Genomic DNA, 27,634 nt, shown 5'->3' with positions numbered 1-27,634 from the left:
TGATCCGGAGTTCCCGGGTTCGAACCCGACCGCGACGGCTGCGTTTTTATGGAGGAAAAACGCTAAGGCGCCCGTGTGCTGTGCGATGTCAGTGCACGTTAAAGATCCCCAGGTGGTCGAAACTATTCCGGAGCCCTCCACTGCGACACCTCCTTCTTCCTTTCTTCTTTCACTCCCTCCTTTATCCCTTCCCTTACGGCGCGGTTCAGGTGTCCAACGATATATGAGACAGATACTGCGCCATTTCCTTTCCCCAAAACCAATTATATAAAGGGAATGGCGCAGTATCTGTCTCACATATCGGCGGACACCTGATCCGCGCCGTAAGAGAAGGGATAAAGGAGGAACTAAGAGAAGGAAGGAAGAAAAAGTGGGAGGACGCTTAAGCTTCGCCTTCAAGAGTGGAACACGACAGCGTGATGCAGCACTGCCAGGGAGTCCACGGAACGCCATCGCCCGTTAGGCGCGACGCCTTTCCCGTTAGACAAATCGCTCTGCTACGTACGTCCGCTACGTACGGTGAAACGAACGCGTACAGCGGCAAACCCCGTAGAAGCGCTGCCAGGTGCCTGGCTGAAACGCGCGTGACATCGTTCTCGACAAACCCGATGCCACGAACGCCAGCATAGCTTCCGCGCCGAACGAACGGACAGCAAGCCCCAAGCTTCGTGGTGAACGCGCTTTGGATGTGCGCTGCGTTGTTCGCCGCTCACTGCGTGATTCCTGCGTGCCCGCACGGCCCCACTGCTCCCGAACGAGAGATATGTCAGACGCGTCACTTCATTTCCTTTTTTTAATTGGTTTTTGGGGAAAGGAAATGGCGCAGTATCTGTCTCATATATATCGTTGGACACCTGAACCGCGCCGCAAGGGAAGGGATAAGGAAGGGAGTGAAAGAAGAAAGGAAGAAGGAGGTGCCGTAGTGCAGGGCTCCGGAATAATTTCGACCACCTGGGGATCTTTAACGTGCACTGACATCGCACAGCACACGGGCGCCTTAGCGTTTCGCCTCCATCGAAACACTGGCGACGCGGTCTGGTTCGAACCTGGGAACTCTGGCTCAATAGCCGACCGCCCTAACCACTGAGCCACCACGGCGGGTCAGAGGGGAACAGCATGGAGCTTTTTATGGATGCATTAATTTTTACTGAATTTTATTATTATTCTTTTAATTCCAAAGGTAAGCACTATTATTTCTTGGATATTTAATTCCTTTAATTCCTTCCGCAACAAAACGCGGTTCACACGATTACCCGCCGCGATGGCCCAATGCTTAGGGAGCTGGGATATTCGAACCCGGAGTTCCCGGGTTCGAACCCGGCCAGGACAGCCGTGTTTCGATGAAGCCGCAACGCAAAAGGCGTCCGTGTGCTGTGCGCTGTCACTGCACATTAAAGATCCCCAGGTGGTCGAAACTATTCCGGATGCCCGCACTACAGCACCTCTTTCTACCTTTCTTCTTTCACTACCACCTTGCAACCTTCTCTTACGGCGGGGTTCAGATGTCCATGTAAAAGTGTGAGCGTTACTAGGTTCGTCATTTTTTCAAACACCAGTTTTCATTTTTAATGCGAAGTCATTATTAGTTTCATTATAAAGAAAGCCTGCGGGGTGAGTTTGTGTGTGTGTACTCGCAAATGGTAGAAAAATTCCCAGCTATGGCAAGGAAAATAGGATGACGTCATCAAGCGGCCGTATGACACACTGCAAGAAGAGCACCCCCCCCCCCCCCCCCCCCCCCCCCCCCCCCCCCCCCCCCCCCCCCCCCCCCTTCAGACAATCCTATGCATGTCGTTCGTCCAATATACTCGCGACTGGCCGACCTCTATGCCGTGGCAGTTTTCCTGACATTCGCACCAAAAATGGGATACGTGTGCTAGTCACGTGGGTTGCTAGCTTTCGACGGGTATTCGAACCGACGATATACGCACCTCCAATTGTATGCCTTCCCAGGCTTTCGCAGCAGAATTTTCAAGCAACCGTTCGTAGTGCAGCGTTTCCGGGTGGTGTCATAAACGAGTGTGTGTGTTGGTGGTGTCATACATCGCGCCACCGGAAAGGAAGGAAGAAAGGAAGGTGGGGGACATTAAGCTCGGCAGCAGAGGGATTCCGCCGGGCTCTGTGCTACCGCCCTTCGTGTTCAACGTGGCCATGATCAAGCTCCCCAATAAACACGAAGCCATCGAAGGCCTAAACGACAGCATGTATGCATATGACATTACGGTGTGGGTCACTGCCAGTCGGTTGAAGACTGCATAAGAGACAGGGGGCTGAAGTGCTCGCCACAAAAGTCAAAACTAAACTACTGCTGTACCAACAACCCCGAAAGAGGCACGAAGAAGAAGAAACCGCGAATCAACCTCACGGCCAGAGGGCATCCAATTCCCACGGCAGACCATATCAGAGGGTTGGGATTGCTGATCCAGGGAATCTACGAAACGGGGAAACGATAAGGAAGGTAGAGGGCTGCGCTCAACAAACCATGAGGTTAATCAGGAGGATCGCCAATGGACGATCGGGAATTTCACTCCCTCCTTTATCCCTTCCCTTACGGCGCGGTTCAGGTGTCCAACGATATATATGAGACAGATACTGCGCCATTTCCTTTCCCCAAAAACCAATTATTATTGATAAAAGAAGCCAACTTAGGCTAGTCCAGGCCTTAATCATAAGCAGGATCGCCTACGTCGCCCACTACATCAACCTCAAGCTCTGCGAGACGCAGGACATCGAGGGTATCATCCGAAAAAGTGTCAAGCAAGCGCTGGGGCTATCAATCCGCACGCCTAATGAAAAACTAATGGACCTAGACCTTCACAATACGTTAGAGGAAATCGTAGAAGCCTGGCTGGGGTGGCAGTAGGAAAGACTCGCGAGCAACCCCCCCGGCAGACACGTTCTAGCGAAGCTAGCGATCGGCTACAAAGGAGAGCAAGGCGTCAAGGTCAGCCTGCAGCGGAAGGTGAGGACCAGCCTCAAGATCCCCCCACTATAATAATAATAATTCGTTTTGGGAGAAAGGAAATGGCGCAGTATCTGTCTCATATATCGTTGGACACCTGAACCGCACCGTAAGGGAAGGGATAAAGGAGGGAGTGAAAGAAGAAAGTAAGAAAGAGGTACCGTAGTGGAGGGCTCCGGAATAATTTCGACCACCTGGGGATCTTTAACGTGCACTGACATCGCACAGCACACGGGCGCCTTAGCGTTATGCCTCCATAAAAACGCAGCCGCCGCGGTCGGGTTCGGACCCGGGAACTCCGGATCAGTAGTCGAGCGCCGAAGAACATGAATCCGAAACACCACAAGAAGCGGAGAGAAACACCACAAGAAGCGGTTCCGTAGTTCTGAAGCAGCACTTCCAAAACTCAAAGGACGTTGTCTATGTGGACGCCGCCGACTACGGGAACAGCCGAGCGACGGTCGTAGCCGTAGTGAACGCGGATAAGAAACATAGCTTATATCGGTCAGAAGAGACAGGACGGAAACGGCGGAAGAATTCGGGATAGCGCTTGAGATAGCGGGCACAACAGTCAATACCATAGTGTGTGACTCCAAGACAGCGGTGATGAATTACGCTGAAAAAAAAAATCTCTCCTGAAGCGCTAAGAATTCTACATGACTGCCAAGACGACAGGCCGATAAAAATTATCTGGACTTCCGCGCACGCCTCCCTCACTGAGAACGAGGTGTAACAGGAATCGGCTCGAGGCCTTACTATCCGAGCCGGTGTGCCGCCCGGCCCTTTCACGGGACGCGACCGCTTAGCCAGCTACAGGGAGATTACCCAGCACTATAGAATGGGGCGCGCCAAATACCCACCTGCAGACCCCTCGTAGGAGAAAGGTCAGGCAGCAACATGGCGTCGCCTGTAAACAAATTCATATCCTAACCCGGCTGCTTGCAGCCATTACTATCCGGGGTAGTACACTGATAGGTGTAAGTCATGCAAGGACAGGGCTGATCTCAACCATATGATACGGGGATGCCCACAGGAGCCGCCTGAAGGTCGTAATATTAGGACGCTAGAACCATGGGAGCCCCTACTACTCAGCTCTAAACCAGAGACTCAACTACGAATCGTACGACTGCCGAAGATGCTGCCGCGATCAAAGGACTCCAAGCCGCCGTTTAGGCGGGGGGGCTACAGCCCTCCTTGTGACTGTAGGACAAAAAACTTGAGATCACAGCAGAGACTGCATTGGAAAACTGCGAAAGCATTCGCATTTGCCGCGACCGTTGGTGGCTCCTAGTCGAGGCCTTTCTGCACCCACTTACCCACTCCGTTAAGATCCGACCGCGTCTCTTTGATCTCCGATGGTACCACTCGACGATGTGTACTTTTTTATCGCTGTACTCTAATTGGCTATAGGCGTGACATCATCAGACGTATGAATGATGTCACACGCTCATGACGTCAGATGACCTCACTAACTAGCCTCATTGATTAAACTAATCGCTTACCCTAAATAATTATACGTCTTAATTAGTGACATTATTAGTGTCAAAATTAACGTCATTAATCGTGTTTATTATTTTGGGTTTTAATCATTGTCATTTATTGTCGCCATTTCTAATGCCCAGTGGTAATGACCGATGACGAATGACTCGATACTGTTTAATCATTGACTTTATATATTTCACAGCACAACTCTTCAAAGAAGAACGTTATTTTCCAGTGATGTCGGAGGCCCCTACTAACTGCCCCTGGCACGCAGGAACAAGGGGCGGAGGCCGGGGCCTCCGCGGCTAAAGACAGGCGAAGTTACAGGTATTCTTCGCGGCTTCCGTCGCCAGGCGGATAACTTGTTGCTGTTCGGCGGGGGACTCGCTTCGCCGCAAGGCCTCCCAGGCATCTCCACTCTTAAAGGGGCTGTGAAGGGGGCTCTAATAAAGTTGCGGAATGCCTGGGATATTGAAGCACGCCGCTTCACGAATAGTGTCCAGAAAAGATTTTTTAAATGGGCTTTGTATAAGCTGAGTTATCTGTAGTTAAAATTTGAATTTCAGCGTCTTCGCGCCTTTCCCTCTCCTCTCGTAACTTTTTTCACGCTGGAAGGTAGGCGCTCCTTCGCCGACCCACCACTGGGAGCGGAGCTTCCCGACCCGCCGGAGCTAACCGGCTTATTGGACGCGGCCACGGTAGCTGCCTGACGTCTGAAAGAATCTAACCAATGGCCACCTCAAACCTTGTCTACGCAGATGCGGGGGACGAAGGAGGGTGCGAGCATGAAAAAGTCGCAGGGAAGGGCTCGCCAAATTTGACGCGCGATTGCGGGTCGGGTCGTCTGCTGCGTGTAGAAGAGTATTATTTGGCTCTTGTTTTCATGGCAACACAGTGCAGTGATTAAGTGAGCTAATGTGCTCTCCTCGGAAGCCGTTTCAGGGCCCTTTTAATGTTCTTCCTGATGCCTGGGGAGTCAGGATATTGCCAGATTATATGATCAAGAATGCCCCTTTCACAGCAGCTTTTGCATTTATCATCAGGTCTATCTTCTATTCCCGTGAGGAACAACCAGATTGGATTTGCGAAATTCTAAGCTTGCAGGCATCGCCAAACGACAGCCTCCCTGTTGCTTCAAGTTCGGCCCGGTGGTGGCAGATGCCTTCTTCCGACACTGTAGTGCTCGACGATTTCAATGCAGGTTTGCGCGCGCTCATCCAGTCCCCGACAGTCGGGCGGCTCTACGGTTACAAGGAGGTAGAGAGCTCGGGCTAACTCGTGTGCCGCCTCATTGCCTGAGACTGATTCGTGTGCGGTGGTCCGGATTATCGTAATTTTACGGTTAAATTTAGATCATTACTCATGACGTCACCACCTGATGACGTCACATCCGTCGACATATTTTGAGGACACATTCTGCAGACACTTCCGGTACGGACGTGGCCTAGTAATGAGTTTGCATTAATAAAGTTCCATCCATCTTCCAGCGGCGCTGTTGTGGTTTGCACCGAGAGTGGGATAACTATTGCGTCTCTAAGAACGTTTGAAGCGAAAGTTTTACTGGCCGCGAACTCGCGATTTCGCCGTGGCGGTACTTTGAGGAGGCACATGACGTCACAACGCGCGCCTCGCCGCGGATATTTCACTCTCTCTCTCGCTCCCTAGTCAGTACTGCGCGTGCACAACTAATAGCACCGAGCCACAGGTGTTACGCCGCTGCTCAGCGCCGCGCCTTTCCTCAAAATCTAACTTTCAATTTTCTCTTTCTACTTCCCTCCCTCCTTTATCTCTTCTTTTACAGCGGGGTTCGGGTGTCCACCAAGATATGTGAGACGGTTACTGTGCCATTTCCTTTTCTCAAAAACCAAACAAAACAAGTGAGCCGACGGCGTTCATAGAGTTCATTGGCGTTGACAACTTTGCAAAGGCCGTTCATTTTCACGAAAGAAAAGGCGCACAACCGGCTCCGTGGGTCAGTGGAAACTTAATCTCACTTTCATGTACGCCCGCCGCGGTGGCTCAGTGGTTAGGGCGCTAGACTACTGATCCGGAGTTCCCGGGTTCGAACCCGACCGCGGCGGCTGCGTTTTTATGGAGGAAAAACGCTAAGGCGCCCGTGTGCTGTGCGATGTCAGTGCACGTTAAAGATCCCCAGGTGGTCGAAATTATTCCGGAACCCTCCACTACGGCACCTCTTCTTCCTTTCTTCTTTCACTCCCTCCTTTATCCCTTCCCTTACGGCGCGGTTCAGGTGTCCAACGATATATGAGACAGATACTGCGCCATTTCCTTTCCCCCAAAAACCAATTATTATTATTATTATTTCATGTACGTGGCGTTGGTGTCCGACTGCAAAAGCCTGCTTTTATTGCGTTCCGCACGCTGGATAGGCAGCGCGCCCTCCCTGCCACACTGGGAGGTGGCACGCAGTTAATGGTTGATCGCGAGAGATTGAGCACCAAATGAACGCTGCGGCCTAGCTATTGCTGCAGTGCCGCATGTCAGTCACAACGCTGTCAGCGCTAATGCATTCAGGCCATATCTCTCTCTAACCACCGCCACTTGTATCAAAGCACGAGTGAGGCGTCCGCATATCCAGGGAGCCAGTTATGCGCCCTTCCTTTCCTCAAAGCCATCGCCATCTAGAACATTGTCAACGTCAACGCCAATGAACACAGTGAACGCCGACATCTTTCGCTTTGTATATCCTGAATTAGCTGAGCTAATCCACATTAATTTTTAGGAACATTGTAAACCATTTATACCCATTTCAGTTAAGAGTCACTGTATTTTTTCACGGCTTCGATTAAGGATGACAGTGATTTAGACTAGAAGTCTCCCGCAGCAAGTGGGGTTTACTGCTAATTTACCATGTGCTGCAATATTATCAGAAAATAATGGAAATATTTTGAAGGAGTTGCCTTCCTGTCCAATCCACATGCCGACATCCGGCAGAATAGCGTGCCAATGGCTGCAAACTTCGACTGCGAAGTTTCGAACTGTGAAAATGAAGGGGCGCTTACGTGTCTATGGAGAACGAATGAAAAGAATGTAAACTCTTAACCGTGCAAATTGTTTCTTATTTTTGTCCACTTCGGTATAAGCATGAGGCGCATTACTGTCAAGACCACGAATACGAGGCATGACCTGGTATATGCATATTTTGCGCGAAGACTACACGCCTGACGTTATAAAATAAGAAGGTGGCAAAGTGTACAAGAGAGGGAAAGCTCCAGGCTGCTTGCCAACGTTTCGACAAGATGTCTTCGGCACAGAAAAGCGGTCATAGTTGCGGGGTTTAAATACGGCACCTCTTTATCCCTTCCCTTACGCTGCGGTTCAGGCGTAGCGCCATTTCCCTTCCCCAAAAACCAATTTATTTTAATAATAATTGATTTTCGGGGAAAAGAAATGGCGCAGTATCTGTACCATATATCGTTGGACACCTGAACCGCGCCGTAAGGGAAGGGATAAAGGAGGGAGTGAAAGAAGAAAGGAAGAGAGAGGTGCCATTGTGGAGGACTCCGGAATAATTTCGACCACCTGGGTGTCTTAACGTGCACTTACATCGCACAGAACACGGGCGCATTAGCGTTTTGCCTCCATAAAAATGCAGCCACCGCGGCGGGCCACCGCGGCCTTCAAATTTCATTTTCGATCGGTTGAGGTGTCCACCGAGATGCCAAGATTGTGAGCTACTGCTACTGTGCCCTTTCCTTTCATCAAAAGTTTTTTTTTTTTCCCAAAGCGCAATCTATCCTCCCCCTATCCTCTCTTCCATTCCCCTCACCTTTTTCATTTCATTTCTCCATTATGCTTGCTATCCTTTATTTCCGCTGCCCCAGCTCAGGTGTTTCAGTATCGATGACAGATGCCGGGGCTAACAAAAAGCTTTCCTTCCTTTTTATTAATATTTTAATCAACCACTACACACACACACATGCATTCCTCCACGTAAGCAGACAAGTGTCCTGAGAATTTTGTAGGTTGAGTTACACTAGGCTACCAGTCGAGCATTTCGCGGTACAGGCGAGACGCTAGTTGCGCGCATGCGCTACCATGGTACATGCGGGAGGCCAGTTGTGCCCATGCGCCGTTAACATGGAAATCGGGGAGGAGGAGTGGGGGCGCCGCGCGCTTTGTTGTTTCCCTCCCTCCTTTATCCTTTCCTTTACGGCGCGGTTCGGGTGTCCACCGAGATGTGAGCATGGTACATGCGGCAGGCCAGTCGTGCGCATGCGCCGTTACCATGGCAACCGGGGAGGAGGAGTAAGTGCGCCACGTGCTTCGTCGTTTCCCTCCCTCCTTTATCCTTTCCTTTACGGCGCGGTTCGGGTGTCCACCGATATGTGAGGCGGTTACTGCGCTTTGCGCGCTCGCGGCGCCATCTGGCATGACATCACACCACACGGCTCGCCGCCGCCGTTTGGTATGACGTCACTTCGCGTTCATCACCCGAACCACGCGTCGTCGCTTCCGCATCATTCCGTATAGAAAGCGATGATGTAATCGGCGGCTGTAGCACAGCGCTTGATATGCATGCACAAAAGGAGAGTCCAGCCGCTGCTAAACGGCGGTATAGACAAGATAACATTAACTCTTACGACCCGGAGGTTGTCGCCTGGCAGTTGGCTACTCAACAAACAGAGAATGAGCATCAGAAGGCGAAGAAAACAGCAGATACACCCAAACAGAGAGAGGAACGCCTTGCCAAACGGAGACGCCACACTGCCGAGCGTAATAGACGCCGCATAGCCGCAAAGATGGTCTATGGAAGGCGTCAGTCAACGGCAACCAACCGAAGAGGATGTGAAGGTCCGTCGTGTTACTTATCACACCATCCGAGTTTCCGAAAGTGCATCTGCGACCCGGACATTTCAAGCGGACATGTCTCTCATGGCTAAACTTAAAGTGCCAACAACAAGCTCAGCCAGGGAAACGTACCTCCCGCTACTTATATGCTGGCATAGCGGAGCTAAGCCACTGCCAATTTTTTCATGACCATAACTTTTCGCCTACACCGTGATGTTGTACACATGCGTTTTGAAAATTTTAAATTGGTTTTTGAGGAAAGTAAATGGTGCAATAATTGCAACCATATAGGTGGACACCCGAAATATGCCGTAAGGGAAGGGAGGAAGTTGAGAGCGAAAGAAGGAAAAGGTGCCTAGTGGAGGGCTCCGGAATAATTCGTCCACGTGTGGAATCTTCAACGTCCACTGGCATCGCATAGCGCATGGAGCCTTTGCGTTTCCCTTTCCTCAAAACCAATTCTCATTTGCTCCACCGAAACGCGGAAGCCACGGCCGGGTTCGAACCCGGCAACCCCGGCTCTTGTCGAGCGCTCTAACCACTGAGCCACCGCGGAGGGTTTCGGCGTTCTGACATCCTCCAAATTTCGTGCTCAGCATGGTGTACTGCGAGCGCCGGCTTTTGTGCCAATAGGTCATGCAATGTCTTTGCATTAATAATGCACAGCGCATATGCTACTAAATAAGGACTGATTTGTAACTCATTTACAAACTACCAAGATGTAGGGACTGTTTCACGACGGAGTAAATTTCTCAGAAAACTGCTTTTCACGCAAAAGGGGAATAGGAATATTAGTGGTATATGAGGAGCGCAAAAACGGCACAAGGGACAAAGAAAGACGGACAACACAGGCCAGAGGTTCGTCGCACACAGTATAAACGCAGCTGAACCGCTCGGCAGTTTCGCTGCTCCACTTTCTTAATGCGAAAGCAACATACGGCTCATCGAAATTGAAAACTGGTTTTTGAGGAAAGGAAACAGCGCAATATCTGTCTGACATCTCGGTGGACACTTGAACCGCGCCGTAAAAAGGGATAAGGGAAGGAGAGAATAAAGGAAGAAATGGGTGCCATAGTGGTCTACGCAATAATTTCGGACAGCGGGGGGGGGGGATCTTTAGCGTGCACTGACATCGCACAGCTCACGGGTGCCATAGGGTTTCGCCTCCACTGAAACGCGGCATCGGCAACGAAAATCGGTGGCATTGACCAGCAGCGCAGCGGTGGCTTATTGGTTAGGGGGTCGGCTACTGAGCCGTAGTACCCGAGATCTATTCCGACCGCGGCGGCCGCGTTGCTAGGCAACGGCGGATCAAGGTCGTTCGTCCGCCAGCGCATACGGCATACGGCGCGACCAGCCGAAATGGCTCGCTGGCTGGCGTATAGTAAAGCTTTCGCTTTAAAAATGCCTGCTACTGTGCGTGTGTCAGTACGGCTATCTATGGAAACCGCCAGTCGCTCGACCGCAAAAGTAGCCAGGGAGGTGCAGCTTTGCGCTTTCGACCAGGGTTAACCAGAGCTAAACCACCAGTAAATTTTAAGAGCGTTAGCTTTTATTCATCATGCTTCTTAATTTCATGGGGTCTGCTACACCCGCCGCGGTGGCTCAGTGGTTAGAGCGCTCGGCTACTGATCCGGAGTTCCCGGGTTCGAACCCGAACACGGCGGCTGCGTTTTTATGGAGGCAAAACGCTAAGGCGGCCCGTGTGCTGTGCGATGTCAGTGCCCTCCGCTACGGCATCTCAATCTCGCTTTCGCTTTGTGTATCTTGGATTAGCTGGGCCAATCCACATTAATTTTTTTTGATGATGTTGGTACGGCAGTGGGGAGAGGCTTGAGCCCCCTCTTTTATCCCTTCCCTTACAGCGCAGTTCTGGTGTCCAACGATATATGAGACAGATACTGCGCCATTTCCTTTCCCCAAAAACCAATTATTATTTTTATTGATCATGCTGATGAAGAAGGTTCCGTAGTGGTAGGCTAATAATTTCGACCACTGGGGGATCTTTAACGATCACTCACGTCGCACACCGCACGGGCGCCTTTTCCATTTGGTTGGCTTTTGGGGAAAGGAAATGGCGCAATATGTGTGTCATATGTCGGCGGACACCTGAACCACGCCGTAAGGGAAGGGATAAAGGAAGGACTGGCAGAAGAAAGGAAGAGGTGCCGCAGTGGAGGGCTCGGGATTAATTTCGACCGCCTGGAGATCTTTAACGTGCACTGACATCGCACTGCACACGGGCGTCTTTGTGTTTTGCCACCATCGAAACGCGGCCGCCACATTAGGGTTCAAAGCCGGGTGTACTCCGGCTGAGTAGACAAGCGCCTTAACCACTGAGCCACCGCGGTACATATTCACGGTTGGCCAGTTGCGCAAACGTGACTTTTCAAGAGCGCCTTGTGCCTTGCACATGAAGTGCTGTGCATTCGAGGACTGTACCGGATCGCGATTCGTTCCACTAGAATAGAGAAAACGTTTAATGCATAGAAGAAATCGCAGTTAGTTGGGTGGGTCCTATTTTCAGGAGCCCATTTGCTTGTGTCGCCGCTCAAGCCCGGTTCACCATCGAAAGCTGGTCTTCCGAAAGTCAGCTGGACACCGTCGCCTCCCTATTCCTCAGTTGTTGAGTTATGGATTCTCGCAATATCCGGATTGTTCTAGCATGGCCATAACACGTGGTATTAGTTAGCCACCTAATAACACAAGGCGCAATGCGTAGCGTACGACTTGGTTGATATAAGCTTCTGATTGCATTTTTCTTGGGATGACCTCTTGCTCGCCGTTTAGATACTTGTGCGGTTCGTCGTACACTTGCCTTGCTAAGCTCAAATTTTGGAGTAATTCCCTGTAGTTTAGTAACCCTTCTGATTTATTATGTCCCTGCGAATGGTGGGGAACCCGGGGTAATAGCCCGTGGGCAGCGGCGTGAGTGCTTTCGTTTCCAGCATCCGTAGTGTTCTGGAGTCCATATGACTATGGATTTAAAGTCTGTACTTTTTCCTCTGGTGTAATTTCGACATGCAGTCTAGAAGTCCCCAATTACACAAGAGACCTTCAGGGAAAGCATCGCCAAAGCACTTGCCGCCTCCTCCGGCTGGGAGATTTCTAGGCATTGAATTGATGCCATATAACTAAATTCCCATGCGCATCCATGCATGCTAGGGTTGATATCCCACTGACCGGTCCTGCCGCGTCAACGTAAATTGCCTCTTCCATCTCGCCCCATGTTCTCCAGATGGAGTTCACACTAGCCTTTCTTCTTATGAAAATCTGGGTGCGTATTTCTCGGAACGGGCTGCACCGCGATATTGATTCTATGCTGGTCTTCCAAGTCCTCGCTGACCTCCGTAGACCAAATTATTTGGAGCCCTGGTCTATCCACTACGTCCCCTTCTACCTGCCTTCCTGATAGCTGTATCCTCTGCGAACTCGAATGGCCTTTAATAATTCCGTTTACAACATTGTGAATACCCATGTGTGGTAGTCTTTCTAATCCTGGGTTGACCGGGATACTAAGTGCTCTTTTATATAGTTTGCGTATTAGAACGTCCAAATTGCTCTCAATTTTCTTCGTTTCCAGATATGGTGCTGTGTAAGCGATCCTGCTCACAATAAAAGCCTGTATTAACTTTATGGTGTCTTAATCTATAAGTGCATGCTTGTGGTTTTATGTTCTACTAATATTTTTCGCCACTTACTCAGTTGTTGCTTGCAATTGCCTAATCACTTCCACGTTGTTACCCTTGTTACCTACTAACAGACGTAAGACGTAAGATTTTCGCAAGTGGTACCTCTTGAATTTGCAGTTCACCCCACAAATACTATAACAGGGTCAAACTTCCCTCTCTTCTTAAATATCAGTAACTCCGATGTGTTGGTGCGCACCGGAGTGCATAACTTTTGGTGCATTCCTGCACGGTATCCGCTGCACATTGTAGTCTTTCCTACATGCTCTCACTTGACCCTTCGGAGAGGGTGGTGGTGGTGAAAACATTTATATAATCATAAAGGTATGGTTAAGGGTCGCGACACTCAACGGCGGCGCCGGCTGCCTCGCTTCCGTGGATTCCTTGGTGACCTGGAGGCCAAACGAGAGACAGGTGCGCGGGATCCGAGTTTCGGCTACAATTTTGTATATGCGATAAGCCAGTGGAGTAGCCCACCCTTGCTCGACGTTTCGTTTCGACAATCCCCTCGCGAGTCTTTGATTATGCATTTGCAGGAGGAGTCGGAGGCTGCCGGGGCGATGGCAACCTCTTCCGCGTGAAATGCTGATGGGCCTTGAAATTAAGGGCGTCTACTGTTGTGCCCTCGTGGACGACCGCGGCCATGTGACATCCTCTGGGGTCCGGGCCGGAAGCGTCCACGTAGAAGACACCTGGTTTCCTCCCAGATTGACGGTCCAAGGCTACCGCCCGCGCCAGGCGAATGCCATTAAGGTCCTCTTTGGACATGTTGCTGGGAGAGGCCGCACGTGGAGGGCGCGTCTCCAGTGTACGGGAAGGCGGCATCTCTCCCGTGTATTGGGTGTGCTGGATGTGAAGTCGGGGCTGATGTTGAAGAGCAAAGGGGATTGCGATGTGCTCCTACTTCCCACTCTCGCGTACTCTGACCACTTATCCGACACAGAGCCTAACTATTTAGATTAGTGCTTTCAGTGGTCGTGAACATTTTGAGACAAGGGCTACATCCATTGTTTTCCATCATTAACTTCTTTGAAAGGTCAAGTACGCATTTTAAACAGGCAAGCTGAATACAGCAATAGCAACCGGCTATTTGGATGTGGACAGTTGAAATCCGAATAACAGCCCTTAACCGCCGGCAAGCTTCCTTCAAAGGCGTCCGCACCAGGACTGGACCTGAGGTGAAATCTTTCAAAATGCTACCTGTATTTCCGCGGCATTACTGGCATATATTCTAAAATGGTAATAGACTGCGCTAGCTGCGTGGTTATTCTAATTATAAATCATACACCGCGAGAAACTTCAGGCCCAAAGAGAGATAACGTTGATTTGTTCGAGGTTCCATGCTAGAAGTAGGACGAGAAGTTTGAGGTTACGGAGACGGTAAAGGCGCAGTAACTCTCTCCCTTCGCGATGAAAACCGGAGCCGCACTGTGAGGGATAGAAGGATTGAAAATGAAGGTGGAAACCACCTCGACAGACGACCTGGTATGATTGGCTGCATTGACCAGAAAAAAACAGGGGTCAAGCAATTAAGTCCATACCCTACAATCCTGGACAAAATCATTTTTAAACGGTAAAGAGTTTATGAGCAGTTTTTTCTCGTATTGTAAGTTTCCATTATAACAAACATTATAACCGCATATCTTTCATATATTGTAACTTTTCACTACAATTGAAAATTGTTTTGGGGGAAAAGAAATGGCGCAGTATCTGTCGCACATCTCGGCCGACACCTGAACCGCGTCGTAAGGAAAGGGATACGAGAGGAATGTAAATGGCACAGTAACTGTCTTACGTATCTTGGTGGACGCTCGAACCGAGTAGTAAGGAAGGGGTAGAGGAAGTGGTGGTGGTGGTAGTGGTTTTATTAAAAATAATAGTAAAAAGGAAGGAAAAGATTTTTGCTAGCCCCGGCATCTGCCATCGATACTGAAGCACCTGAGCTGGGGCAGCGGAAATAAAGGACAGCAGGCAGAATGGAGAAATGAAATGAAAGAGGTGAGGGGACAGGAAGAGAGGATAGGGGGAGAAGTAATATGTACAAACTATTTACACAATAAGTAATAATAATAAATTGTTTTTGGAGACAGCAAATGGCGCAGTTTGTCTCATATATCGTTGGACACTTGAACCGCGCCGTAAGGGAAAGGATAAAGGAGGGAGCTCAGGCCTCTCCCCACTGTCGTACCAACATCATAAAAATTTTATGTCGGCAATGTCAGTGCACGTTAAAGATCCCCAGGTGGTCGAAATTATTCCGGAGCCCTCCACTACGGCACCGCTCTCTTCCTTTCCTCTTTCACTCCCTCCTTTGTCCCTTCCCTTACGGCGCGGTTCAGGTGTCCAACGATATATGAGACAGATACTGCGCCATTTCCTTTCCCCCAAAACCAATTATTATTATTATTGTTATTGTTATTATGTCAGTGCACATTAAAGATCCCCAGGTGAACGAAATTATTCCAAAGCCCTCCACCGTGGCATCCCTTTCTCTCTTTTTTCACTTCCTCTACACAATTACTTATTGTGTAGAGGAAGTGAAAAAAGAGAGAAAGGGATGCCACGGTGGAGGGCTTTGGAATAATTTCGTTCACCTGGGGATCTTTAATGTGCACTGACATAATAACAATAACAATAATAATAATAATTGGTTTTGGGGGAAAGGAAATGGCGCAGTATCTGTCTCATATATCGTTGGACACCTGAACCGCGCCGTAAGGGAAGGGACAAAGGAGGGAGTGAAAGAGGAAAGGAAGAGAGCGGTGCCGTAGTGGAGGGCTCCGGAATAATTTCGACCACCTGGGGATCTTTAACGTGCACTGACATTGCCGACATAAAATTTTTATGATGTTGGTACGACAGTGGGGAGAGGCCTGAGCTCCCTCCTTTATCCTTTCCCTTACGGCGCGGTTCAAGTGTCCAACGATATATGAGACAAACTGCGCCATTTGCTGTCTCCAAAAACAATTTATTATTATTATTATTATTATTATTATTATTATTATTATTATTATTATTATTATTATTATTATTATTATTATTATTATTATTATTATTATTATTATTATTATTATTATTATTATTATTGATGATGATGATGATGATGATGATGATTATGATGATGATGACGACGACGATGAAAAAGGTTCCGTAGTGGCAGGCTAATAATTTCGACCACCTGGGGTTCTTTAACGTCCACTCACGTCGCACACCACACGGCCGCCTTTTGGCGTTTGTTTGGCTGTTGGGGAAAGGAAATGGCACATATGTGTCACATATCGGCGCACACCTGAACCACGCCGTAAGGAAAGGGATAAAGGAGGGACTGAGAGAAGAAAGGAAGAAAGAGGTGCAGCAGTAGAGGGCTCGGGATTAATTTCGATCACCTGGGTACCTTTAACGTGCACTGACATCGCATTGCAGACGGGCCCAGCCGCCGAGTTCGGGTTCGAAGCCGGATGTACTCCGGCTCAGTAGACAAGCGCCTTAAGCACTGATCCACCGCGGTATACAAAATCACAGTTCGCCAGTTGTTCAAACGTGACTTTTCAAGAGCGCCTTGCGCCTTGCACATGAAGTGCTGTGCATTCGAGGATTAATAATAATAATAATAATAATTGGTTTTTGGGAAAGAAAATGGCGCAGTATCTGTCTCATATATCGTTGGACACCTGAACCGCGCAGTAAGGAAAGGAATAAAGGAGGGAATGAAAGAAGAAAGAGAGAGAGAGGTGCCGTAGTGGAGGGCTCCGGAATAATTTCGACCACCTGGGGATCTTTGACGTGCACTGACATCGCACAGCACACGGGCGCCTTAGCGTTTTGCCTCCATAAAAACGCAGCCGCCGCGGTCGAGTTTGAACCCGGGAACTCCGGATCAGTAGTCGAGCGCCCTAACCACTGAGCCACCGCGGCGGGTTTTCGAGGATTGTTCCGGATCGCGATTTGCTCCACTAGAATAGAGCGTTAAAGATCCCCAGCTGGTCGAAATTATTCCGGAGCATTCCACTACAGGCACCTCTTTCTTCTTTCACTCCCTCATTTATCCCTTCCTTTACGGCGCGGTTCAGGTGTCCAACGATATATGAGAGATACTGCACCATTTCCTTTCCCCAAAAACCAATTATTATTGTTATCATTCCACTAGAATAGGAAAAACGTTTAATGCAGAGAAGAAATCGCAGTTAGTTGGGTGGGTGCTAATTTCAGGAGCCCATTTGGTTGTGCCGCAACTCCAGCCCGGTTCACCACCGAAAGCTGGTCTTCCGAATATCTGCTGGACCGCCTCCCTAGTCCTCAGTTGTTGGGTTATGGATTCTCGCAATATCAGGATTGCTCTAGCATGGCCATAACACGTGGTATTAGTTAGCCACCTAATAACACAAGGCGCAATGCATAGCGTACGACTTGGTTTATATAAGCTTCTGATTGCATTTTCCTTGGGATGACCTCTTGCTCGCCGTTTAGATACTTGTGCTGTTCGTCGTACACTTGCCTTGCTAAGCTCAAATTTTGGAGTAATTCCCTGTAGCTTAGTAACCCTTCTGATTTATTATGTCCCTGCGAATGGTGGGGAACCCGGGGTAATAGCCCGTGGGCAGCGGCGTGAGTGCTTTCGTTTCCAGCATCCGTAGTGTTCTGGAGTCCATATGACTATGGATTTAAAGTCTGTACTTTTTCCTCTGGTGTAATTTCGACATGCAGTCTAGGAGTCCCCAATTACACAAGAGACCTTCAGGGAAAGCATCGCCAAAGCACTTGCCGCCTCCTCCGGCTGGGAGATTTCTAGGCATTGAATTGATGCCATATTAACTAAATTCCCATGCGCATCCATGCATGCTAGGGTCGATATCCCACTGACCGGTCCTGCCGCGTCAACGTAAATTGCCTCTTCCATCTCGCCCCATGTTCTCCAGATGGAGTTCACACTAGCCTTTCTTCTTATGAAAATCTGGGTGCGTATTTCTCGGAACGGGCTGCACCGCGATATTGATTCTATGCTGGTCTTCCAAGTCCTCTCTGAACTCCGTAGACCAAATTATTGGGAGCCGTAGTCTATTCACTACGTCCCCTCCTACCTGCGTTCCTGATAGCCGTATCCTCTGCGAACTCGAATGGCCTTTAACAATTTCGTCTACAGCATTGTGAATGCCCATGTGTGGTAGTCTTTCTAATCCTGTGTTGATCGGGATACCAAGTGCTCGTTTATATAGTTTGCGTATTAGAACGTCCAAATTGCTCTCAATTTTCTTCGTTTCCAAATACGGTGCTGTGTAAGCGATCCTGCTCACAATAAAAGCCTGTATTAACTTTATGGTGTCTTATTCTATAAGTGCATGCCTGTGGTTTCATGTTCTACTAATATTTTTCGCCACTTACTCAGTTGTTGCTTGCAATTGCCTAATCACTTCCACGTTGTTACCCTTGTTACCTACTAACAGACGTAAGACGTAAGATTTTCGCAAGTGGTACCTCTTGAATTTGCACTTCACCCCACAAATACTATAACAGGGTCAAACTTCCCTCTCTTCTCAAATATCAGTAACTCCGATGTGTTGGTGCGCACCGGAGTGCATAACTTTTGGTGCATTCCTGCACGGTATCCGCTGCACATTGTAGTCTTTCCTACATGCTCTCACTTGACCCTTCGGAGAGGGTGGTGGTGGTGAAAACATTTATGTAATCAGGAAATGTCCGGACCTCGTAGAGTATCTGTTACAGGTTCAATTGGACTTATTTTTGGAAATGTTGCGGAGAGTTTGAAGGATGCTTCACTTCCGCCACCGGTGTGCCCGGTATTGCACTGCCTCCGGGATTGGCCTTGTCTTTAGCGCGTCTTTACTATCCTGTCTTTCTATCCCATCTTTCAACTCTCCTACTATCTGCACGTGGTAGCGGTTGTGGCTCGGCTTGAGGCAGTGAGCAGGCCTGTGCAGTTTCCTTTCTTTTCTTCCTGGCAACAACTTCTCTCTCTCTCTCTCTCTCTTTATGTAATCATAAAGGGATGGTTAAGGGTCGCGACACTCAACGGCGGCGCCGGCTGCCTCGTTTCCATGGATGCCTTGGTGACGTGGAGGCCAAACGAGAGACAGGTGCGCGGGATCTGAGTTTCGGCTACGATATTGGTGTATGCCATAAGCCAGTGGAGTAGCCCACCCTTGCTCGACGTTTCGACAATCCCCTCGCGAGTCTCTGATTATGCATTTGCAGGAGGAGTCGGAGGCTGCCAGGGCGATGGCAACCTCTTCCGCGTGAATTGCTGACTGGGCCTTGAAATTAAGGGCGTCTACTGTTTTGCCCTCTTGGACGACCGCGGCCGTGTACCATCCCCTGGGGTCCGGGCCGGAGGCGTCCACGTAGAATACTCCTGGTTTCCTCCCAGAATGACGGTCCAAGGCTTCCGCCGGCGCCAGGCGAATGCCATTAAGGTCCTCTTTGGACATGTTGCTGGGAGAGGCCGCACGTGGAGGGCGCGTCTCCAGTGTACGGGAAGGCGGCATCTCTCCCGTGTATTGGGTGTGCTGGATGTGAAGTCGGGGCTGATGTTGAAGAGCAAAGGGGATTGCGATGTGCTCCTACTTCCCACTCTCGCGTACTCTGACCACTTATCCGACACAGAGCCTAACTATTTAGATTAGTGCTTTCAGTGGTCGTGAACATTTTGAGACAAGGGCTCCATCCATTGTTTTCCATCATTAACTTCTTTGAAAGGTCAAGTACGCATTTTAAACAGGCAAGCTGAATACAGCAATAGCAACCGGCTATTTGGATGTGGACAGTTGAAATCCGAATAACAGCCCTTAACCGCCGGTAAGCTTCCTTCAAAGGCGTCCGCACCTGGACTGGACCTGAGGTGAAACCTTTCAAAATGCTACCTGTATTTCCGCGGCATTACTGGCATATATTCTAAAATGGTAATAGACTGCGCTAGCTGCGTGGTTATTCTAATTATAAATCATACACCGCGAGAAACTTCAGGCCCAAAGAGAGATAACGTTGATTTGTTCGAGGTTCCATGCTAGAAGTAGGACGAGAAGTTTGAGGTTACAGAGACGGTAAAGGCGCAGTAACTCTCTCCTTTCGTGATGGAAGCCTGAGCCGCAGCGTGAGGGATAGAAGGATTGAAAATGAAGGTGGAAACCACCTCGACAGACGACCTGGTATGATTGGCTGCATTGACCAGAAAAAAACAGGGGTCAAGCAATTAAGTCCATATTCTACAATCCTGGACAAAATCATTTTTAAACGGTAAAGAGTTTATGAGCAGTTTTTTCTGGTATTGTAAGTTTCCATTACAAGAAACATCATAACCGCAGATCTTTCATATATTGTAACTTTTCACTACCATTGAAAATTGTTTTGTGGGAAAAAGAAATGGCGCAGTATTTGTCGCACATCTCTGCCGACACCTGAACTGCGCCGTAAGGAAAGGGGTACGAGAGGAAAGTAAATGGCACAGTAACTGTCTTATGTATCTTGGTGGACGCTCGAACCGAGTAGTAAGGAAGGGGTAGAGGAAGTGAAAAAAAGAGAGAAAGCGATGCCACGGTGGAGGGCGTTGAAATAATTTCGTTCACCTGGGGATCATTAACGTGCACTGAAATAATAATAATAATAATAATAATAATAATAATAATAATAATAATAATATTAATAATAATAATAATAATATTATTAATAATAATAATAATTGGTGTTTTGGGGGAAAGGAAATGGCGCAGTATCTGTCTCATATATCGCTGCACACCTGAACCGCGCCGTAAGGGAAGGAATCAAGGAGGGAGTGAAAGAGGAAAGGAAGAGAGAGGTGCCGTAGTGGAGGGCTCCGGAATAATTTCGACCACCTGGGGATCTTTAACGTGCACTGACATCGCACAGCACACGGGCGCCTTAGCGTTTTTCCTCCATAAAAACGCAGCCGCCGCGGTCGGGTTCGAACCCGGGAACTCCGGATCAGTAGCCGAGCGCCCTAACCACTGAGCCACCGCGGCAGGTCACTTTCCTCCTGACGCTCCACCTTCCACGGTCGACACCCGTCGGCTCGTTCCCGTGACAACCACTGTCATGTTGCGCATTCCTCCGACCGCGTCAAAACATGCTGCGTCCACGGTAGCCGCCCTCGGGTTATTCCCGTATAGCTGCCATCATCCGCCATCTTTCTCATCTTCCTTAAATGTGCAGAGGGGATTTCCCTCTCTCCACTTTTCGCTTGCCGACCGTGGCAGGTTGAGGAGTTACCCGATATTTGTGCGCTAATGCTGCGGCATTAAAATAAATGCACTTCAATGGACTATGCGCAATCCAAGGCTGGGCATTGCCGCGCCCATCTTTCATGTCCTGCCCAGTGCTAGACGACATGCAAGCGCCCCTGTTCAGCCCCTCCTTTTCTTTCCTTATCGGTGCAGTTGAAAGTGCACACCAAGCGAGACAATCCGCCTTTTTCATTTTCCTGTGCTGCCACCTCGCGTACAACGCTGGAAGCTCACTGGTAGGGTACTGCGCGCCCAACCCGGCCGGACTGAGTGCCGCTGCGGAGCACGTTTTGTTGGAATCTGTCGACGATGGCGTGTCCTGGGCAGCACCTGGTACCTGGAGGATTTCTAGGATTGACTGATGGCTGTGTGCGAAGTCCGAGGCAGGCTGCAGTGCCCACCGAAGAGCAAATTCTTCAGTATCTCCGATCATCCGGCATGTGATGCGAACACCAGCTGAGCAAGGGCCGCCGCTTCAGAGATGAAGGCTACATTCGGAACATAATGTTCAGTGAAATATCCCCGAACAGTGAGGTTGGCGTTTTCCGCTGTATATGCCTGCCATCCATGAAAGGTGGATACTACATCGTGCACGCCGCAGTACAGAAAACGACTGGGGACAACAGTTTCCACAAGCAATCGTTGTGATCAAGCGCTGTAGAATATCTACACGAGCTATAAAAGCACAAGCGTACTCGCAACAAAGCAGCTCTGTTAGCATTTCACTGTATTTTCCCACAGCACACCGCTGCATAAATTAAACAAGCATGCGCGTCCATAAAGACGAGCGCGAGAGGCGCACATTGAGTCATTCCGGCGATACCACGCAGCGCTATTCATCATGGATATGATGCGAACGCACGCATAACGCAGCTTCTTCTTCTGCCTCTTAATACATGGCACATACCCACACGGAGAGATTGGCCAGGGTGTAGTGGCATAAACAAGGAAATGACAAAATTTTAGCAGCGTGCGTGAATGCTCTCGTAGCTTCTTTTTCGTTGCCCGCTCCATCGCGCGTTGACAGCGGCTCACAGCACTTGCCCATTCGGCCTTCTTGCTTGAGAAAGCAAAAATCGTCGGAACGAAGTCTGGGTGCCGCGGTGACATTCGAGGCCTTCCTGCCCATGAATAAAACACTTCGTGATAGACTGCACACATTTAAACACAGTACCTCGTCCGTATCTGTCACAAAGTGATTCCCGCACAGTATTGACGTGCTTGATGGTGCCCAAAGGCGGCCACGATCGTCGAGCCGACGAACTGCTTTTATCCACTCTTCGCGTCGAAGGCTGTCCCGGGAAGCCCTCGGAAAGCGAAAAAATCCGAGTTTGCTTCCCTTTACATATTGGGCATTGCAGCCGTATGCAACATATTTCGTAGGTATCGCCAAATGCGTCGCGCTGAACGCCCGACTGATGCAGCAACGCACCCCGCGTAGGAAGCCGGTTTATTTACACTTCCACGGCCGGTCTCGAGTGGAGCGCGCGACCCTTCCAATATGTTTCGCGACACCGCCGCCAGGGGATGGGCGCATGCGCAGTCGCGTCGTAAATAGGCGGATTACTCCACCTTTCTGTCATTCATCAACCAACCTACCTTTCTACCTTAGCGCCGGACACCCATGAGCAAATTCTGAAGAGTTTACCGTGTAAATTCTAAACACACTAAATGTTTTTTTAGTGGGGTGGGGGGGGGGGGGGGGGGGTGATCAAATAGAAGCAACTGCTAACGCCCATGGCATCTCATATGCTATTAGCGGCAACACTGGGTGAGAAAATTTTGCTAATTCCACTGTGCCACCAGCATACCGAAAAAGATCAGAATTTATAAGCGTCACTTTCAAAAGCGCGCAAGCACACTGGAGCAGGTACAAGCTGCAATAATGCTTTCTCTATATCTTCTATCAATGTTCTTTGATTCCACAAGCTTCCCCAGTTTCCAAATAATAATAATAATTGGTTTTGGAGGGAAAGGAAATGGCGCAGTATCTGTCTCATATATCGTTGGACACCTGAACCGCGCCGTAAGGGAAGGGTAAAGGAGGGAGTGAAAGAAGAAAGGAAGAGAGAGGTGCCGTAGTGGAGGGCTCCGGAATAATTTCGACCCAGGTGGTCGAATAAAGCGCAGCTTCCTGGATTTCGCACACATGACCGCTAGAGGTCGCAAAGCGCAAGGGGAATTGATTAAACAGACATTACCGGGACTAATATATGCGGACGATATAGTGATAATGGCTGACAACAAGGAAGACCTGCAGAAGTTGTTAGACATATGCAGTACAGAGGGAGATAGATTAGGCTTCAAGTATAGTATGGAAAAATCTGCAGTCATGACATTTAATGAAGAGGGCGGCGAGCATAGAATACAGGAGTTCGTGCTAAAGGTAGTGAATGAGTACAAGTATCTTGGGGTGTGGATAAATAACAGTGTTGAGTATCTGACAGAGCATGAAAAATATGTAATGAATAAAGCTAGTAGGAATGCAGCTGTCATGAAAAATAGGGCACTGTGGAATTACAATAGGTATGAGGTGGTAAGAGGGATCTGGAAAGGGGTGATGGTCTCTAGCCTGACCTTCGGGAATGCGGTCCTGTGTATGAGGCCAGATGTTCAAGCAAGGCTGGAAATTAGGCAACGGGGAGTAGGGAGGTTAGCTTTGGGAGCACATGGCAATACACCAAATCAGGGGGTACAGGGTGATATGGGATGGGCGTCTTTCGAGAGCAGAGAGGCTAGCAGTAAGATAGCATTTGAGGAACGATTGAGAAGGATGGAGGAAAAGCGGTGGGCTAGGAAAGTTTTCAGATACCTGTATATAAAGAATGTTGACACGAAATGGAGAAAGCGAACTAGAAAATTGACAAGAAAATATCTGGACAGCAGTAAGGGGGCAAATCAGCAATTATCGGTTAAGAAAAAGGTTAAAGGAACAGAGAGAGCTTTGTGGAAAACAGGGATGCTGACGAAATCGGCACTAGAAACATACCGGACCTTTAAACAGGAAATTGTCAAAGAAAATATCTATGATAATTGTAGGGGAAGTTCTTTGTTGTTTGAGGCCAGGACTGGAGTTTTGCGGACTAAGAAGTATAGAGTCAGGTACCAGGAGATAGACACTTTGTGCATTGCGTGCGGAGAGGAGGAGGAAACGGCTGAACACTTGATACTTTTCTGTAAAGGGCTTCACCCTACAGTGGAAGGCAGCGGGGCTGACTTACCCAAGGCATTGGGGTTTAGGGATAGTGAAGGGAAAGTGGATTTTAAGAGGTTAGAAGTAACCAAGCGAAGGTTATCTGATTGGTGGCTAAAAGCAAGACAGGAGTAAAATTTCACAAGACATGGCTAGGTGGCTTGAGCCACCGCCCGATGTAAAGGGTTCAGCCGTATCCATCCATCCATCCATCCACGGCGAAGGCTAGTTCCCGTTGTATCTTTTACTTGTTGAATGTTTCTTTTTTTTTTTTCCCGTGCGCTCAGGTCATGTAGGCGATGGAGTACGTAGGTTTAATCTGCGAGCCTTCAAATGAGTTTCAGTGCTACAGTTCAAATGCGTTCCATCCAGGATCAACCGTCATAACGAGAGCATTGCGCATTTGAAGACATTTTAAAGAAATACTTTCCGGTCTGTCTTCTTAAATTCTAATGTAAATGCTTCTTTGGCCACCACAGCACATTGACTGCGTTTGTCCTTTCGTGCACTCACTGTGACACCGTGTTACCAATCAACGGCAGTGGCGTCATTGGAAAGTACTTAGCCGTCCATCTGAGTTTGTTAAGTACCCGCCACGCTTGCGAATAAAAAAGTAAGGAATGAAGTAAGGACCGCTTATAAAAACAACCGATTTGGTACACCAAGATTATCTGCGATTCCCACTTTCGCCATCTAGTGTTGCTTAGTGGCAGCTGCTCCGTAACTCAATAGCAGTCCTTTCCTTTTGTTTTTTCGTATGTGACAAATTTTCAGCATGGAAACATACGTATTCATCATACCTGTTTAAATATTCACTGCCTATTGTTTGTGGTACAGCCAGTTCTGTCACAGATAAGCACAGAATTAAACTTATTTTACAGTCGCATCTCGACGACCTACAGGCCATTTAGCTTCAGCCAAGTTACAATTTATTGCTCAGTCATGTTTTTAACTTTTTATACTACACTTGAACCTGCAACTAAGTTTTCCTTTTTCCGGAAATTATTTCTCTCAGTCACCTTCGGCGCCCAGAGAAAAAGAAAACAGCACCAGTAAATCCCTGTGAACTTCTGTACGCGTTAATCTAATTTCAAACACATCTAGCTACTCTTAATGCGGTCTATGCTTGCTTATAGAAGTGGAGATCACGTCATAATGCCTTTGTTTTCGGCCGCTTGAACTTACTTTTCCAAGAAAGTGGGACCCTTTTGCTTTGCAAAGTGGAGAAGCTAGTGGAATCAAAGAACATCGATAGAGGATATAGAGAAAGCACTACTGCAGCTTGTGACTTATTTTTCCTAGAAAGCGGGACCGTAATTACGGTACGGTATGCAAATATGGGGAACAGAAAACTTTAAGTCGAAGACTAAATATTTTTCTTCAAACTTACAAGTGTAAGCCTCAACACGACCTTCGAAGCGGAAATGGCGGTTCCTTTGCCTCATTGTCTTCTCATTACTTACTGAGGGCTGTGCTCCTGGCCCCATCTTGAGCCACGATCATGCGCACAATGTCAAATGCGCGCGGCAAAGCGCTTCGCGAAGCGGTGTCCCATTCCAGGAGAAGGCATCAGCGGCCAGCCAGAGCCTAAGCCGGAGCCCAAGCCGGGGGGGAGAAGCCTGTGGGAGGAGGGGTTGGTCGCTGATTTACGGGCGACCCCGGCGGCGCCCAGGGAGCAGGTAGGCGTGATTCAGCGCCAAATTTGTGTGCCCCGGGCCGCCCCCATTGAGCCTGTCAGCGCACGCCGATAAATGACGCGATAAATTGGCCGCCGCCGATAAATGAGCCCCCGGGACCGCGCGGTCGGTCAGCGGACAATGGCGCTGTCAGCACTGATGGAGGGGGAGGGGGCGGTGAGCCGCCGGCCGGTCACGTGACCAGCCCGGGCCCCACGCGCTTATCGCCCCTCTTCAAAAGGGTTGTCCATTTTCCCCGGCGTGACCAACGCCGCGATGCAGGAGCCTCCTCGTCGTGCCTGTTGTTCCCCGGGGCCTTTTTTTTTTTAGTATCTTTTGTTTTCCGCAGAAACAGTGAAACAGGGCAATAACAGCGCCTCTCGATACGGCCTTCAAAGCGGCGCGGTGGCTTCATTGGGAAAAAGAAGCGCTTTGCCAGCTTCGCCGGGTCTCCAACACCATCGCATCGACTGGGCGCACGGCGTCAGTCGGGGTGCAGATACTCCCCCCCCCCCCCCCCCTCTCCCTTTCCCGATGCCTTGGCGCGCGCGTGGCCTGCTCGGAAACCTTGGGCGGACACTGGGGACATTTATTACGGGCCCAATTCCGAAGGTGGGTCCGAGACTGCCGCTTCGCACCCAGATCTCCCGATCGGAAAAGTAGCGTGGCTCGTGTACATTGGGTGCGACAGTCGGAGCCATCTATACCGGAGCCACAGCTCAGGGTGCCGCCGCGCAGACATTCGTTTCCACGATGTGGCGTCCCACGCGTACGGGAGCTCCTGTCGTCTTCATTGTCTCCCATCATAGCTTTCAATCCAGCCGATCTCTCTTCTCTTCTCGCTTCTTTCTCCGGAATCTTATACGCCATAACGAGATTTCTCTCTTCTTTGTTTTCTCTTTAATTTGTTGCGCAAGTTCTCTTTCTCCCTGCTTGTCGTCCTTCGCCCTGCGCTACGCAGGTGTTCATTCTTCGAAGAGAGTAGCAGCGAACCCAGCGCCGTCAATGAGTAGCGTTGACGAATTCTGCATCACTGCCGAGATAAGGATAAAAGTGCCAGGGGCGGATATAAGTGGAGGGAAGTGCGATCTCCTCACCCCTCTCCCCCCCTGCCCCCCCTCCCCCCCCCCCCCGCCAACGATGAACACTGAACTACATGTTTTTCAAAGAAAAAAAGTAAAATAAATACATAGTCCCGATGGGGCCGTCTCCCTGCCCCGCTGAACACCACCTCCAAAAGTGACCCAAAAACCCGCCCCTGTCAAGTGCATGCAAATATGTATCTTGCCACTGAGCTCATTTTCATTCAAAACTTGCAAGCGGGATGCCCTTGAAGACTAAGCGAAAAGAATGGGGAAGTGAAATTCTAGTGGACAAGAACTTAAAGTGGCTGTTTTATTGCGACACCTCTATCTACATCATTAGCCCCACGTAACATATCAGAACCAGCAAGTGAAGATAAAATATAAAAAGCCAGTCACGTCATTAGCACAACAAAGAACATACAATGCGAGGTTGCGTTCGAACACTCTGAAGCACCTTGAAGTGTACTAAGCTTGTTGAGAAAA

The 27,634-nt window shown here is 49.2% G+C and overlaps 1 protein-coding gene across 1 annotated transcript in view; it reads right to left on the bottom strand.

The window, feature by feature from the left end:
• The window catches only part of LOC144120682 (uncharacterized), a 202,502-nt gene that overhangs the window by 148,338 nt on the left and 26,530 nt on the right, over positions 1-27,634 (bottom strand). The gene's annotated exons all lie outside the window — the stretch shown is intronic.

This window comes from Amblyomma americanum, chromosome 2 (genome assembly GCF_052857255.1).
Source record: "Amblyomma americanum isolate KBUSLIRL-KWMA chromosome 2, ASM5285725v1, whole genome shotgun sequence".
NCBI lineage: Eukaryota > Metazoa > Arthropoda > Arachnida > Ixodida > Ixodidae > Amblyomma > Amblyomma americanum.
The sequence above is the reverse complement of the archived record's forward strand: the minus strand, read 5'-3'. Positions and strand labels throughout refer to the sequence as shown.